The sequence below is a fragment of the Podarcis cretensis genome (assembly GCF_951804945.1).
Source record: "Podarcis cretensis genome assembly, chromosome: 4".
NCBI classification, from domain to species: Eukaryota; Metazoa; Chordata; class Lepidosauria; order Squamata; family Lacertidae; genus Podarcis; species Podarcis cretensis.
Window position 1 is genome coordinate 31056029 of NC_137173.1, and position 12033 is coordinate 31068061.

Consider the following 12033-nt stretch of genomic DNA (forward strand, 5'->3'; position numbering starts at 1 on the left):
TTTAAATTTGCCTCGCTGCCCATTGCTCTTCCTGTAGGTACCTCTTAAGTTGACAGTACCTTCAATACATACTATAGGAAACTCCATATTCCTCCTTTAAAGCAAGGCTTGAACTAATTCAGCTCAAATCAGGTCAACCACCTAGAAAACGGTACTGAGAACTTCGCAGCTGGATTAATGCCAAGAGCTGTGAAATCCATAAACTCACCCATATCAACAGACATTTCCTTCCTTCCCATGTGATACTTCTTGCTCTCGTTACACTGGCTGTCATCAGTTGTTTCATAAGTTCTGTTAAACTTGCTATCCAGTAGCCGGGTGTTCATCAATATGCAGATGATACCCAGCTCTACCTCTCTTTCAAATCAGAACCAGTGAAGGCGGTGAAGGTCCTGTGTGAGTGCCTGGAGGCGGTTGGAGGATGGATGGCGGCTAATGGATTGAGGTTGAATCCTGACAAGACAGAAGTACTGTTTTTGGGGGACAGGGGGTGGGCTGGTGTGGAGGACTCCCTGGTCCTGAATAGGGTAACTGTGCCCCTGAAGGACCAGGTGCACAGCCTGGGAGTCATTTTGGACTCACAGCTGTCCATGGAGGCGCAGGTCAATTCTGTATCCAGGGCAGCTGTCTACCAACTCCACCTGGTACACAGGCTGAGACCCTACCTGCCTGCGGACTGTCTCGCCAGAGTGGTGCATGCTCTAGTTATCTCCCGCTTGGACTACTGCAATGCGCTCTACGTGGGGCTACCTTTGAAGGTGACTCGGAAACTACAACTAATCCAGAATGCGGCAGCTAGACTGGTGACTGGGGGCGGCCGCCGAGACCACATAACACCGGTCTTGAAAGACCTACATTGGCTCCCAGTACGTTTCCGAGCACAATTCAAAGTGCTGGTGTTGACCTTTAAAGCCCTAAACGGCCTCGGCCCAGTATACCTGAAGGAGCGTCTCCACCTCCATCATTCTGCCCGGACGCTGAGGTCCAGTGCCGAGGGCCTTCTGGCGGTTCCCTCATTGCGAGAAGCAAAGCTACAGGGAACCAGGCAGAGGGCCTTCTCGGTCGTGGCGCCTGCCCTGTGGAACGCCCTCCCATCAGATGTCAAAGCAATAAATAACTACCTGACATCTTAAGGCAGCCCTGTTCAGGGAAATTTTTAATCTGTGATATTTTAGTGTATTTTTGGTTTTTATGGAAGCCGCCCAGAGTGGCTGGGGAGACCCAGCCAGATGGGCGGGGTACAAATAATAAATTATTATTATTATAGCTGTGGGTTGATTCAGAAAACCACTTTTCTATCTCGGAAAGCAGTTTCATGCGTTGACAGTTTCATATGTTGGTCTGTGAATGCTTCAATGTGTGTCACTTCCTCAACCTGCTTATTCAAATAATTTTTTAGAGCTGTAGAGAATCAGTGTAGCTGTCATGAACTGTCAGGACAGTGGGGAGGAAGAAGAGGATCCCGGTGAGGGGTACAGCCATAACTGGAACCCATCAGGGCAAGCCAGGGGTGTGAAAGGAGAGGTTGGTGTGGTAGAAGGTACACATGGGATGACAGAGAATGGTGAGGCGATAGAGTTCAATGTGCAGGGACCAGAAGAGCAGGGTCCTTCATCAGAGCTGTCTCCATGAACATGGCGGGCTTTGAGGGGTAAGGAGCAGTGGGAGGTACGCTCTGGGAGGATGAGGCAGGAAAAGGCCCACAGTCCAATTGGGGCTTGTTAGCTCAGGGAGGAGGTGTAGGCTCAGAAAAGGTGAAGGTCACAAGCTTCATCAAACCCAGATGCTGCAATCAGCATGCAAGGGATAAAAGGCAAAAGAGCTGAGGTACTGTGTCTGCTCAACTACACACGTTAATGGAGCTAGCATGGTAGCTCCAGAACCTCTTTGTTTAGAATTTCTCACTGGAGCTCTAAGTGACACAGGGTTTACTTAATATAAGCTTTCCCCATTGTGAAAAGTGTATTTAGACAACTGTAGACATCAATGGTGCTGGATTATGGTGCTGGAGAGTCCCATGGACTGGAAGAAGATCAAACCGATCCATTCTTAAGGAAATCAGCCCTGAGTGCTCACTGGAAGGACAGATCCTGAAGCTGAGGCTCCAATCTCCAATACTTTGGCCACCTCATGAGAAGAGAAGACTCCCTGGAAAAGACCCTGATGTTGGGAAAGATGGAGGGCACAAGGAGAAGGGGATGACAGAGGACGAGATGGTTGGATAGTGTTCTCGAAGCTACCAGCATGAGTTCGACTTAACTGCGGGAGGCAGTGGAAGACAGAAGTGCCTGGCGTGCTCTGGTCCATGGGGTCACGAAGAGTCGGACATGACTAAACGACTAAACAACAACAACAACAGACATCAACAGAAATAAGTGTGTGCACATTATGCCCAGTCCTGGTTTCAAATGTCTGTTTCTACTACTGTTCTGTACCCCCAGCCTACCTGACAGCAAGCCCTGCTGGTGTATACAGTATGCTAACTCCAAAGTCCATCAGTCAGGAAACACAGTCCAGAGTCAAACTGAAATCACAGTCCCATAGAGGTTCTGGAGCTACCATGCAGTTGGGTGGTAAGACAGGGAAGGGTGCATCTCCTTTTTCATCCCTAATTAGAGATGCTTAAGGGGCACATTCTTTATGAATTTCAATATAAAGCAGCCTAATCTACACCTCTTGGGCTAACGAGGGGATCAGAACTTAGTTATCAATGGTTTTTGCACTTCATGAATATTCCAAATCAGGTTTTTGTCCCAAAAGGTTTACCAAATGTATTTTAAAATTCATGTAGAGATTTATTTATTTTTTGGTGCTTTTTAAAGCACATTTTAAGAGAAAATGCATTTCTTTCATTAGAAAAGTACATCTTGAGAACAAAAAATACATTAAAGATTGAAATGTAAAATTTCATAGTCCCCCCCCCCCAAACGTGGATTTATGCAGAAGTAAAAATAGATTTATGAGTGAACACACGTAAAAGTGACACAGGTCAAAACAGAGTGTTCCATCCATCCTCACATGTAACCCTTTCATCAGATCCTACTCACCTGCTGTTTCTTATGCGAATGGAACCAACACATAAATTACTTTCATTTAAAAAATGACTGTTCCTGTCATGTCTAGTTTACCCTCATAATGGCAATATTAATCCATGTCACTGCAACATGCAATTTTGATTATGCGCTGTCAAGAGATCCAGGTGCTACATTTATGGTTGTCAAAGAATTCCAATGGAAACAGAAATGGGAGCGAACATTGCCAATGTTCGCTTATTCATCCCATGTTTGGCTGGGATTCCAACCCAGTAAATACAGTCAGTATTCACTATTGATGATGTTGTTGTTTTCAGTTGCCAAACAGTATGTCATCGATGACCCTCTCCTATTTGCATCGCATTTCCTTTGCATCAAAATGCAACACCCTTGGCACTGAATAACAACATTAACTACATAAAGTTCCACCATAGCAGACAGCGAACTGAATAGCATGGGTTTTGCCAGAAGCCAAACTGCAGGAGAACAAGAATGGTGCTGCATGCTATGAACATGGGCTGGAACTGAAATCATTGCCTTCTTACCTCCTTGCTACTTTCTATTCTGTCACGGACAGATTGTGTCTGCCTGGTAGCAAGATCCCCTGTACCACCCTCAGGGCCGTGAAGGCTGCTTGCAATTAAGAATAGGTGGAGGATAAAACCTCAGTGAATTGGCTAAAGCCTCTGTTAAGACTTATTTATGTAAATGAGTTTAAGAGGCACCTTTCAAATGAATTATTTGCCTGCACAGAAAGAATGGAAATTTTCTCCTCAGAGACTGTGCTGTTGGGTTTATGGATTCAGCCCAGGTACAGCTGAAGCCCAGATGGCTTCCTGAAGAGTTTATCTACTTAGGATACCAGCCAGGATTTCCTATGGATTTATACAGTCCTACATTCTTCAGGGGCTCCCAATTTTCTGTTTGCTTTATTGGAGCAAGATAAGTGTATCTTGTTAACGCATTTTTACTCATGGCTCTGGAATACACACATATTGGTAAGTGTGCATTGAAAATCCACTTTGCACCCAAATAAGATAAAATTTCAAACATAAGCAACTTTTAAATTTGCTTTCCATGAAGATTCTTGCCTAAGCAACTCAATTACGTGAATGTTCTTGGGAAATTAATGAAGACTGTGCTGGAGGAAAAGAGGTTTGAAAACAGCGAAAGAAAATTTTGCTTCAGAGAAGTTAAAAAGGGTTTGTAGAATCCTTCTTATTTCCCCCCAAATATGGCAAATGCTTTGAAACAAACACACGGCTGCACCGAGAAGGGCTACAGATTAGTTAGTGATGACCAGCTATAATGTGCCGAACTCACCAGAAACATGAATACAATGGTTAGAACTGACCTGTGCAATGGTGCTGTACTTCTTAGACTGGCACTGCTGCAGGTTACCTGAGTAGGACTGGGAAGTGGTGGTAGCAAGTTGGGGGGGGGGTGGCCACACAGCCTTGACCTTGTTACCAACGTGACCTAACCCTACACAAGTAAGCCTCATGCAAAAGCTCTGCCTATCCCATTAACAGCTTCTGAGAGCAGAGCAGTGGTGCCATCAGGGAAGGATTTTGAGGCAGAGGTACAAGGCCACACTCACCACAATCTGCAGAGGGCCATCAAATACATGGAAGCCAGTGGGTTGCATTTTGAAGTAAGTGCACTGATGCACATTATTTATTACCATTTAAAGGGGAAGGAGCTGTAAGATCATTACTTCCCAGAGTCCAAAAAATTCAAGAAACCTTTTCAGTCTGCATACATACCGTATACAGTGGTACCTCGGATTACATACGGTTCAAGTTACATACGCTTCAGGTTACAGACTCCGCTAACCCAGAAAAAGTGCTTCAGGTTAAGAACTTTGCTTCAGGTTGAGAACAGAAATCATGCTCCAGCGGCGCGGTGGCTGCAGGAGGCCCCATTAGCTAAAGTGGTGCTTCAGGTTAAGAACAGTTTCAGGTTAAGTACGGACCTCCGGAACGAATTAAGTACTTAACCTGAGGTACCACTGTATGTATATACCATATCTCCTGCCAACCTAGCAGTTCGAAAGCACGTCAAAATGCAAGTAGATAAATACCTTCCGGCGGGAAGGTAAACGGCATTTCCATGCGCTGCTCTGGTTCGCCAGAAGCGGCTTAGTCATGCTGGCCACATGACCCGGAAGCTGTACGACGGCTACCTCAGCCAGTAAAGCGAGATGAGCGCTGCAACCCCAGAGTCAGCCACGACTGGACCTAATGGTCAGGGGTCCCTTTACCTTTACATACCATATACATGCTGTGCACATCAGACACACTGTGCACCAAAGAATCCTGGGAACTGTAGTTTCCCCCTCACAGAGCTACAATTCTCAGCACCCTTATCAAACTAAAGTTCCCAGGATTCTTTGAGGGAATTGCTTTGAGGGAATGCCTTGTGGGAAGCAATTCACAAACAAAATTAAGAAAGTCATCTTCATCAACAATGACAACACATCCCCTAACTGCACCACTACAGTTGTGTTCTGTTCAGTCTAACCTGCAGATTACCAGGGGATAGGTAACTGTGGCCAGGCTAACTGTCTAACAGATCTCCCACAGGAGTTGGGTGCCACAAAGTGCAGCTGGGCCAGATTACAAATAGAGTTGTTTCTTTTAGAGAGCTTCAAAACCTATCTCTCTGGCAGCATTTCCACTTTGAAACGCTTCCTTTCTTCTTCTCAGAGGTCTTATTCTTCATCTCTCCATCCTGCCCCCACCTACACTGCTGGGATGGCATGTGAGAATTTGTGAGTAACGCCAGAGGAATGGACGTTGCCTCTGGCGCTCCGCGAGGACCAGCCCTCTTGTTCTCTATCTCGGCGCCTCACAGCTTCCTCACACATTTCCCCCAGAGGCTTGTTTCTTTCACTTCCATCTTTTCGCAGAGCCCCAGGCATAGTGCTAGTAAAGACAGGCCTGGGAGAGGGAGGGAAAACAAGCTGGTGGGAGGAATCGCAAGGAAAGAGTTTTGGGGCAGGCAAGAGGGGGATCTTGCTGCTTCTGATCAATCATGGAGCCCCTTGGGAAGTAACTGTTTAGGCTGAGAAATGAGTGATAGCCAAAATGGATGACGAATAATTCCTCTCCCTTGAGATATTTTTCCTTCAGGGAGGATTTTTTTTTTAAAAAAAAAAATAATTTCCTTTTTAGTACTCATCAAGCTGTCAGTTGTTCAAAAGTGTGTGTGTTTATGTAAATTATACAGAGAATATTGTGAAATAAGATAAACATCAAATTGTGTTTTTGTCAGTGTCTTGTTCCTTTTACCATGCTATTCCCAATCATGCATACTTTCAATTCTGCATTTCCCCCCTCTTCCTCCATGCCTGACAACTGTACAAGTCAAAATGGAGGCCACCTCCTTTCGGTCTTCTTTGCTGCAGGATGCAGAAAGAAGTTCAGGGAGACAAGGAGTGTGTGTTGAACAGGGGTCACCACTTCTCCTGTAGATAAAAAAGAAAGAAGGAAGAGAAAAAGGTCTGTGCTTATTTCCAGAGGTTAATTCATTTAAATGCATGGAAATCTAAATTGCCCATTGTGCAGTGTTAATTTTCAGTCAGGGGAAGGAGAAGGGGGGGGGGGGATGTCAGGAGGCCATAAAGCAACCCGTCCCCATCTAATTTTGGCTTCTATTAAATTGGTCAGGTTGTAGCTTTTATGAGGAACTGAAAGAAAACTTTCAATACTTATTTGTGATTTGTTGGCACACCTATTTCTCCAGCTGTAGTATATCCAAACAACAATTAGGAGGAAAACACCCTGAAGGAATATTATTTGTGCCATCATCAGTGAAGGCTGGTCCATGAGGCTGAACAGGGCATTGTCCAACCTGAGTCTGCCCTCAACAAAATCCAAGAGGTCGCACTGGCAGTCAGCATCCTCCTTTTTAGTTTCAGTGTTGCCTTTGTAGAACTCATTAAAGAAGAAGAAAAGTTTAGTTGCCTCCATCTGCCATTGGCTCTGAATCCGCCTCTCATTGTCTTTGTCTCCACCTAATATTGGCCTTCATGCTCTCTGCCCCACCAGTTCCAATGTACACCATCCACACTGGTCATCATCATATGTGCTTATTTGACAGTGAGGGACAGATCTTTTGACCAGAAGGGTGTTCCCCCAATACAAAAATTTGGGCCAAATTTGACCCAGCACCAAAAACTGGACTTGCCTATTTCATTCCCTTGCTCTGCACTAATGTACCAGTGAACTTGCTATAGCTTCTTGCTTAATCTGATTCCTGATTTCAAGCATTGCCTTTCACACTCCCCCTTCTGAGCCTGTCATGAAGACAGGCAATGTGGTCAAATGAGCAGAGAAGCCTGAAGAAGCTGGGCTTTCTCACAAAAAGAGAGTTTGACCTTAGCAAGATACTGTTTGGGACCCAGATACAGTGCTTCCTCTTTCCATGGGTGCCAAGCAACTGTTAGATCTTCTTTTGAAGGCAACAGCTGTGACAGTAACAAGCACTGCTAAGAGCAAGACTCTTTATATTTTCATTTGTTTTCATACATTAACACACTTTCCTTCCTTTTTCTTCTGTCTCCCTTTTTATTATGTCTGAGAGTGACTGAAGTGTTCCTAGCTCTTCCCTTGTATCTTCTACAATGGAGAACATAATGCCTCTGCTTTGATGTCTGGGCTGTTAAGCAGCACACAAAACCTTCCCTCTTTTCCTTTTCCAGTTTAATTAGAGAAAACTATCCCAACAACCTGATAGCATGAAATGGCCTCTTCCCCTACTTTTATCTGGGCCAGGCGGGGGTCATCAGTAGCCCTACAGTAATTGAGCCCTGGCATGTGTTTATTTAAGCTCAGGGTCCCTCCAGGCAGTGATTAGAGCTGGAAGTTAAAAAGGCTGAAAGTAAAGTACTGTGGGGAAGGCAAGGGCAGTAGACCAGGTTCCCTATATTTATGGCAGGTCTAGTCAATGGCTGACATCACCATTCTGTTGTCTGCTAACCACACAATAGGACTTCCCTTTATTAGAACCTAGCAGTACTAGGGCATTTGATGAGAACGAGGCATGGGTCCATTGTCCCAACACTAGCATTGCTACTGCTTACCTGTGAGTGTCACATATGGCAGAGTGAGGTCTGACTACAAAGCTGGCAAAGACCAGTTAAGGGGGAACCTTAAACTGGGGGGGGGGGGACACTAAAGAAGTTACAAGGAGGGTTCTGATAGGTACAGTGAAAATAGGTTGAATAAGGTTGCATTTAAAGGAGTAGTTGGATGAAGGGGCAAGGAGGTGCTGGGATGGCAGAAAGGTGATTGGGCAAGAGCAGAGGTTCCCAATTAGCTAATTACTGAGAACCCCCTATTTTTCAAAAGACAAGCCACGGACCTCCTACTTTTGAAAATTTTGATAACTCTATGGTGGTTACTGCTGCAAAGCATTTTTTTGAACAAAATGTGGGGTAGCCCCTAATAAGCAAAGGAATTTAGGTATACTAAAAAAATCAGACTAGGGCTGAGCAATATCTGGTGTTCAACACCGTGATATAGGGTAGTGATAAAGTGGGATATCAGAGCCAAACTCCTCCTCTTCTCCATCAGCATGAGGGAAAGACAGCGCCTCACAATTGGCTGCCCTGTTTTCCCTTAGCGTGAGGGAAGGCAGCTCAGACCAGTGCCGTTATTGGCTGAGATCATTGTGTGAAATCGGCTGCCTTGCTCTCCCTCACATGAGGAGCGATATATTGCTGCGTATTGTTGGGTGAAAATTGTTATTGCAGTGGGATTTCAAAACCGATTTTGGCCAATATATTGAAAAATCAAACAGTGCTAAAACAGACCATAAAATTTGTGATATTACCATGCAAAAATGACCCCCCCCCAAAAAAATAGTGTGTGTGGGGGGGGAGGCAAGGGATGGGGCCACAGACCCCTGGGTGCATTCCGTGGACCCCCAGGGCTCCCCATACCCCTAATTGGGAACTACTGGGCTAGAGGATGAGCAGCTAAGATGACATATTTTTGCCTATATAGTACGTGTTGTGTGAGCCTCCACACTTGAACCCCCAAGCAGAATTTCCTTGACATTTGGAAGGACAAGGTCTCACAGCTGTAACAGTGGGAGTCCCCCTACCCATTGGGTCCTCCCACCAGTCCATCTTCATGACCTTGAGCTCATCACCAGCCCTCCCATGTCTAGGTAAGACACAGTGACCCTGGTGGAGGGGTGGAAGCTCTGTCCCACCACACACGCTGCTATGGGCAGCTAGCTTATTTCTCTCCCTGATTGGCTGCACTCTTCCTACATGTGTTTTCTTTTCCCTCTCCTCCTCCTCCTCCTCCTCTCTTCTGGACAGCTACTTGCATCCATCCAGCAAGGGGGGGGGGTGGTTTCTTACAGAGGCCTTGCACTCTTTTCCCCTGGCTCATGAAACTGGGGCCATAATAGAGGATTTGCTGAGATGTGTTTCGCTTCCTCTGATGTTTACCCCTAGGTCTTGATAGTCGATGAGCTTGCCAGGATGCAAGGGCCTGTCTAAGAGAAGCAGATGGACATCTCTACAGGGAACAGCTGACTGTATCCTAGCCACTGCGGGTGGAGTAGGGATGAGCCTCTCTCCTTGACCCCATCAACTGTCTTTGTCAGAGAGCACACTGTGAAACACATGAAGAAAAAGTAAGCAATGAACAGTATTCAGAACCCTGAAGGCAGTCCCTGGAGTTGGATTCACAGTGTGTGTTGTGATGGAATAAAAGCACATAGGGAAGAGTGTGTGGTGTCACCTGAATGCTCAGCCAGCAGTCATGCCTCAACCTACCATCCAGTGGGAGAGAGAAAGAGATAGAGTACAGAAACTTCTCCATCTCCCAGGTTTTACTTTTGAACTGTCTCTGGGAGCCTATGGCTCTGAAAAGGAGACCAGTCAAGAATTTACATGATAAAGATGATTTCTGCAGGAAAGTAAAAGAGAATATTTTTTAAAGTACTATATATTAATGCTCCTAGGACTCATGTCACCGAAAACTGACAGGGCTTCTCACTGGTGTTAAGTCCCAAGTGAAAGGATCATTGTCATAGCAGAGAAAAGAAAAGAAGGGAAGAAGAGAGGAAGTTGAACGCCAGCATTCTAACATGTGACTTACCCATGTGAGGGTATAGTGGAAGACTGTTACCTTCTCTAGTGACACAGTTCTGTAATATCTTAGTATGAAAAATTGTGTTTTGGCATCACACCTCCCATTTTTCCATCTACCATGTGCCTTCTAGGAAGTGAGATAATGGAAGAAGACAGAATTTTTGGCAGAGGTAGCAGCAGATTGTGAACTGTCTTTTCTGCAAGCAAATTAGCAGTAAAGATCTCCAGACTTCTGTTCAGAAATTATTCCTTAAAAGCATAATGATAGCACGACACTAGTCAATGAAGCTGTGTTAAGATTTTTTTTTTATTTTTTTTGTCCATGGTTTTTCCCATTAGCATTTTTGTCCAGTTTGCATAATTTATATTGATTTTCGGACCCCAATTTCCCTTCCCTTCTAATTAGTCTCGAGCTCCCAGGTACAGAAGGTCACGCCAGTGTTCAATGTTAGACCATTAAACGAGCTTCTTAGCAATTATTTCCAACCTCACCTCCAGGACATACTTAATGTAATTCCCCTAAATAGTTGGCTTCAATCTTTTTGGAATTATACAGCACAGATCTACTACTCAGTTCATAATTACATTGATTTTTAATTTTTTAAGATTCAAAAGAATTATATTGTCAGTATAAATGCACTTGACTTTGGGATGCCTTTAGATAGCAAGATTTACAGATACTATGGCATGCAATTTAATTCACGGATATGGAGTCAGAAGATCTTGCTCAGTGCTGTTTCCTTTGACTCTCAGTGACTCTCCAGAGTCTCCAACCACAGTCTTCCCAGGCCCTTCTGTCTTACCTGGAGATGCCAAGGATGGAACCTGAGACTTTAAGATCCTAAGAATGTAAGAAAAGACCAGCTGGAACAGACAACATCTCCACCTATTCCAGCATCTTGTTTTCCCACAGTGACCAATCCACCATGAATTTGTTTAATTGTTTTTTTAATGACATATAGAACTTAAGAACATGAGGAGAGTCTCACTGGATCAGACCAAAGCCACATCTAGTCCAGAATCCTGTTCCCACAGTTGCCACCCAGATGTCTATGGGAAGCCCAGAAGCAGAACGTGAGACCTGCTCACGTTCCCTAGAAATTAGCATTCAGAGGCATTTTGCTAGCAGCCATCACTACTTCTTGTGCTAGCAAACTCCATGATTTAACTATGCACTGTGCAGAGAAGTACCTCCTTTTGTCTGGCCTATATCAATATTCAGGTTCATTGGTGTCAATGAATTCTAGCATAGGAGCCAACTCCCAGGGGCCAAGGTCCCTTTGCCACTCCCCCAAGAAAATATTTGAGGGGGCTGCAGCCCTCTAAAGTTGATTGCCATTCACATGGTGTGTGTGTGCTATGTCATGTGATTGGTTTTGCGGGGCAGCAGTTGCCTCCCCCCAATATCTTATTCAAGTTGGCACCCCTGAATTTTAGTGTTATGACAGAAGGAGAAAAGACTATCTCTAACCACTTTCCCCACAACATGCCAATGTCATATCTCTCCCCTCCCCACCCCTAAACTAAAATGCCCCGGACACTGAGTGGTAGCCAGAGTAGACCATAGAAATTAATGAACATGCCTAATTTAGGTCCATGGCCTTTAATGTGTTTACTCAGGAGATGGCTTTGCCTCACCCTCCAGCTTTCAGCAGGCCATGATGGTTCTGGAACTTTGGGTTGACATATAGAAGATGATTGGGAGCAGCATGGATATGCACTGACATTATCGGCATTAGAGATCCTTTTGAAGTTAATGTGTTTTTTTAACCTTTATGGTCACTTACATTTTGATGCGTGTTAAATGAACTGTTAATTACTTACTTTTTAGTGTTATGTAGTAGGGATATTATACATTTTCTTATGCATCGTATTGTATTTAGACTA

At 44.7% G+C, this 12033-nt stretch overlaps 1 long non-coding RNA gene across 1 annotated transcript; it reads right to left on the minus strand.

Annotated features, from left to right (window-relative positions):
- Positions 1 to 6315: 6315 nt before the first annotated feature.
- LOC307215351 lies at positions 6316 to 9652 on the minus strand. The gene is made up of 3 exons (XR_013838474.1): positions 9499 to 9652; positions 6817 to 6970; positions 6316 to 6501 (listed from the first exon to the last, which is right to left on the minus strand). It is a non-coding gene; the product is annotated as an uncharacterized lncRNA (long non-coding RNA).
- Positions 9653 to 12033: the final 2381 nt, after the last annotated feature.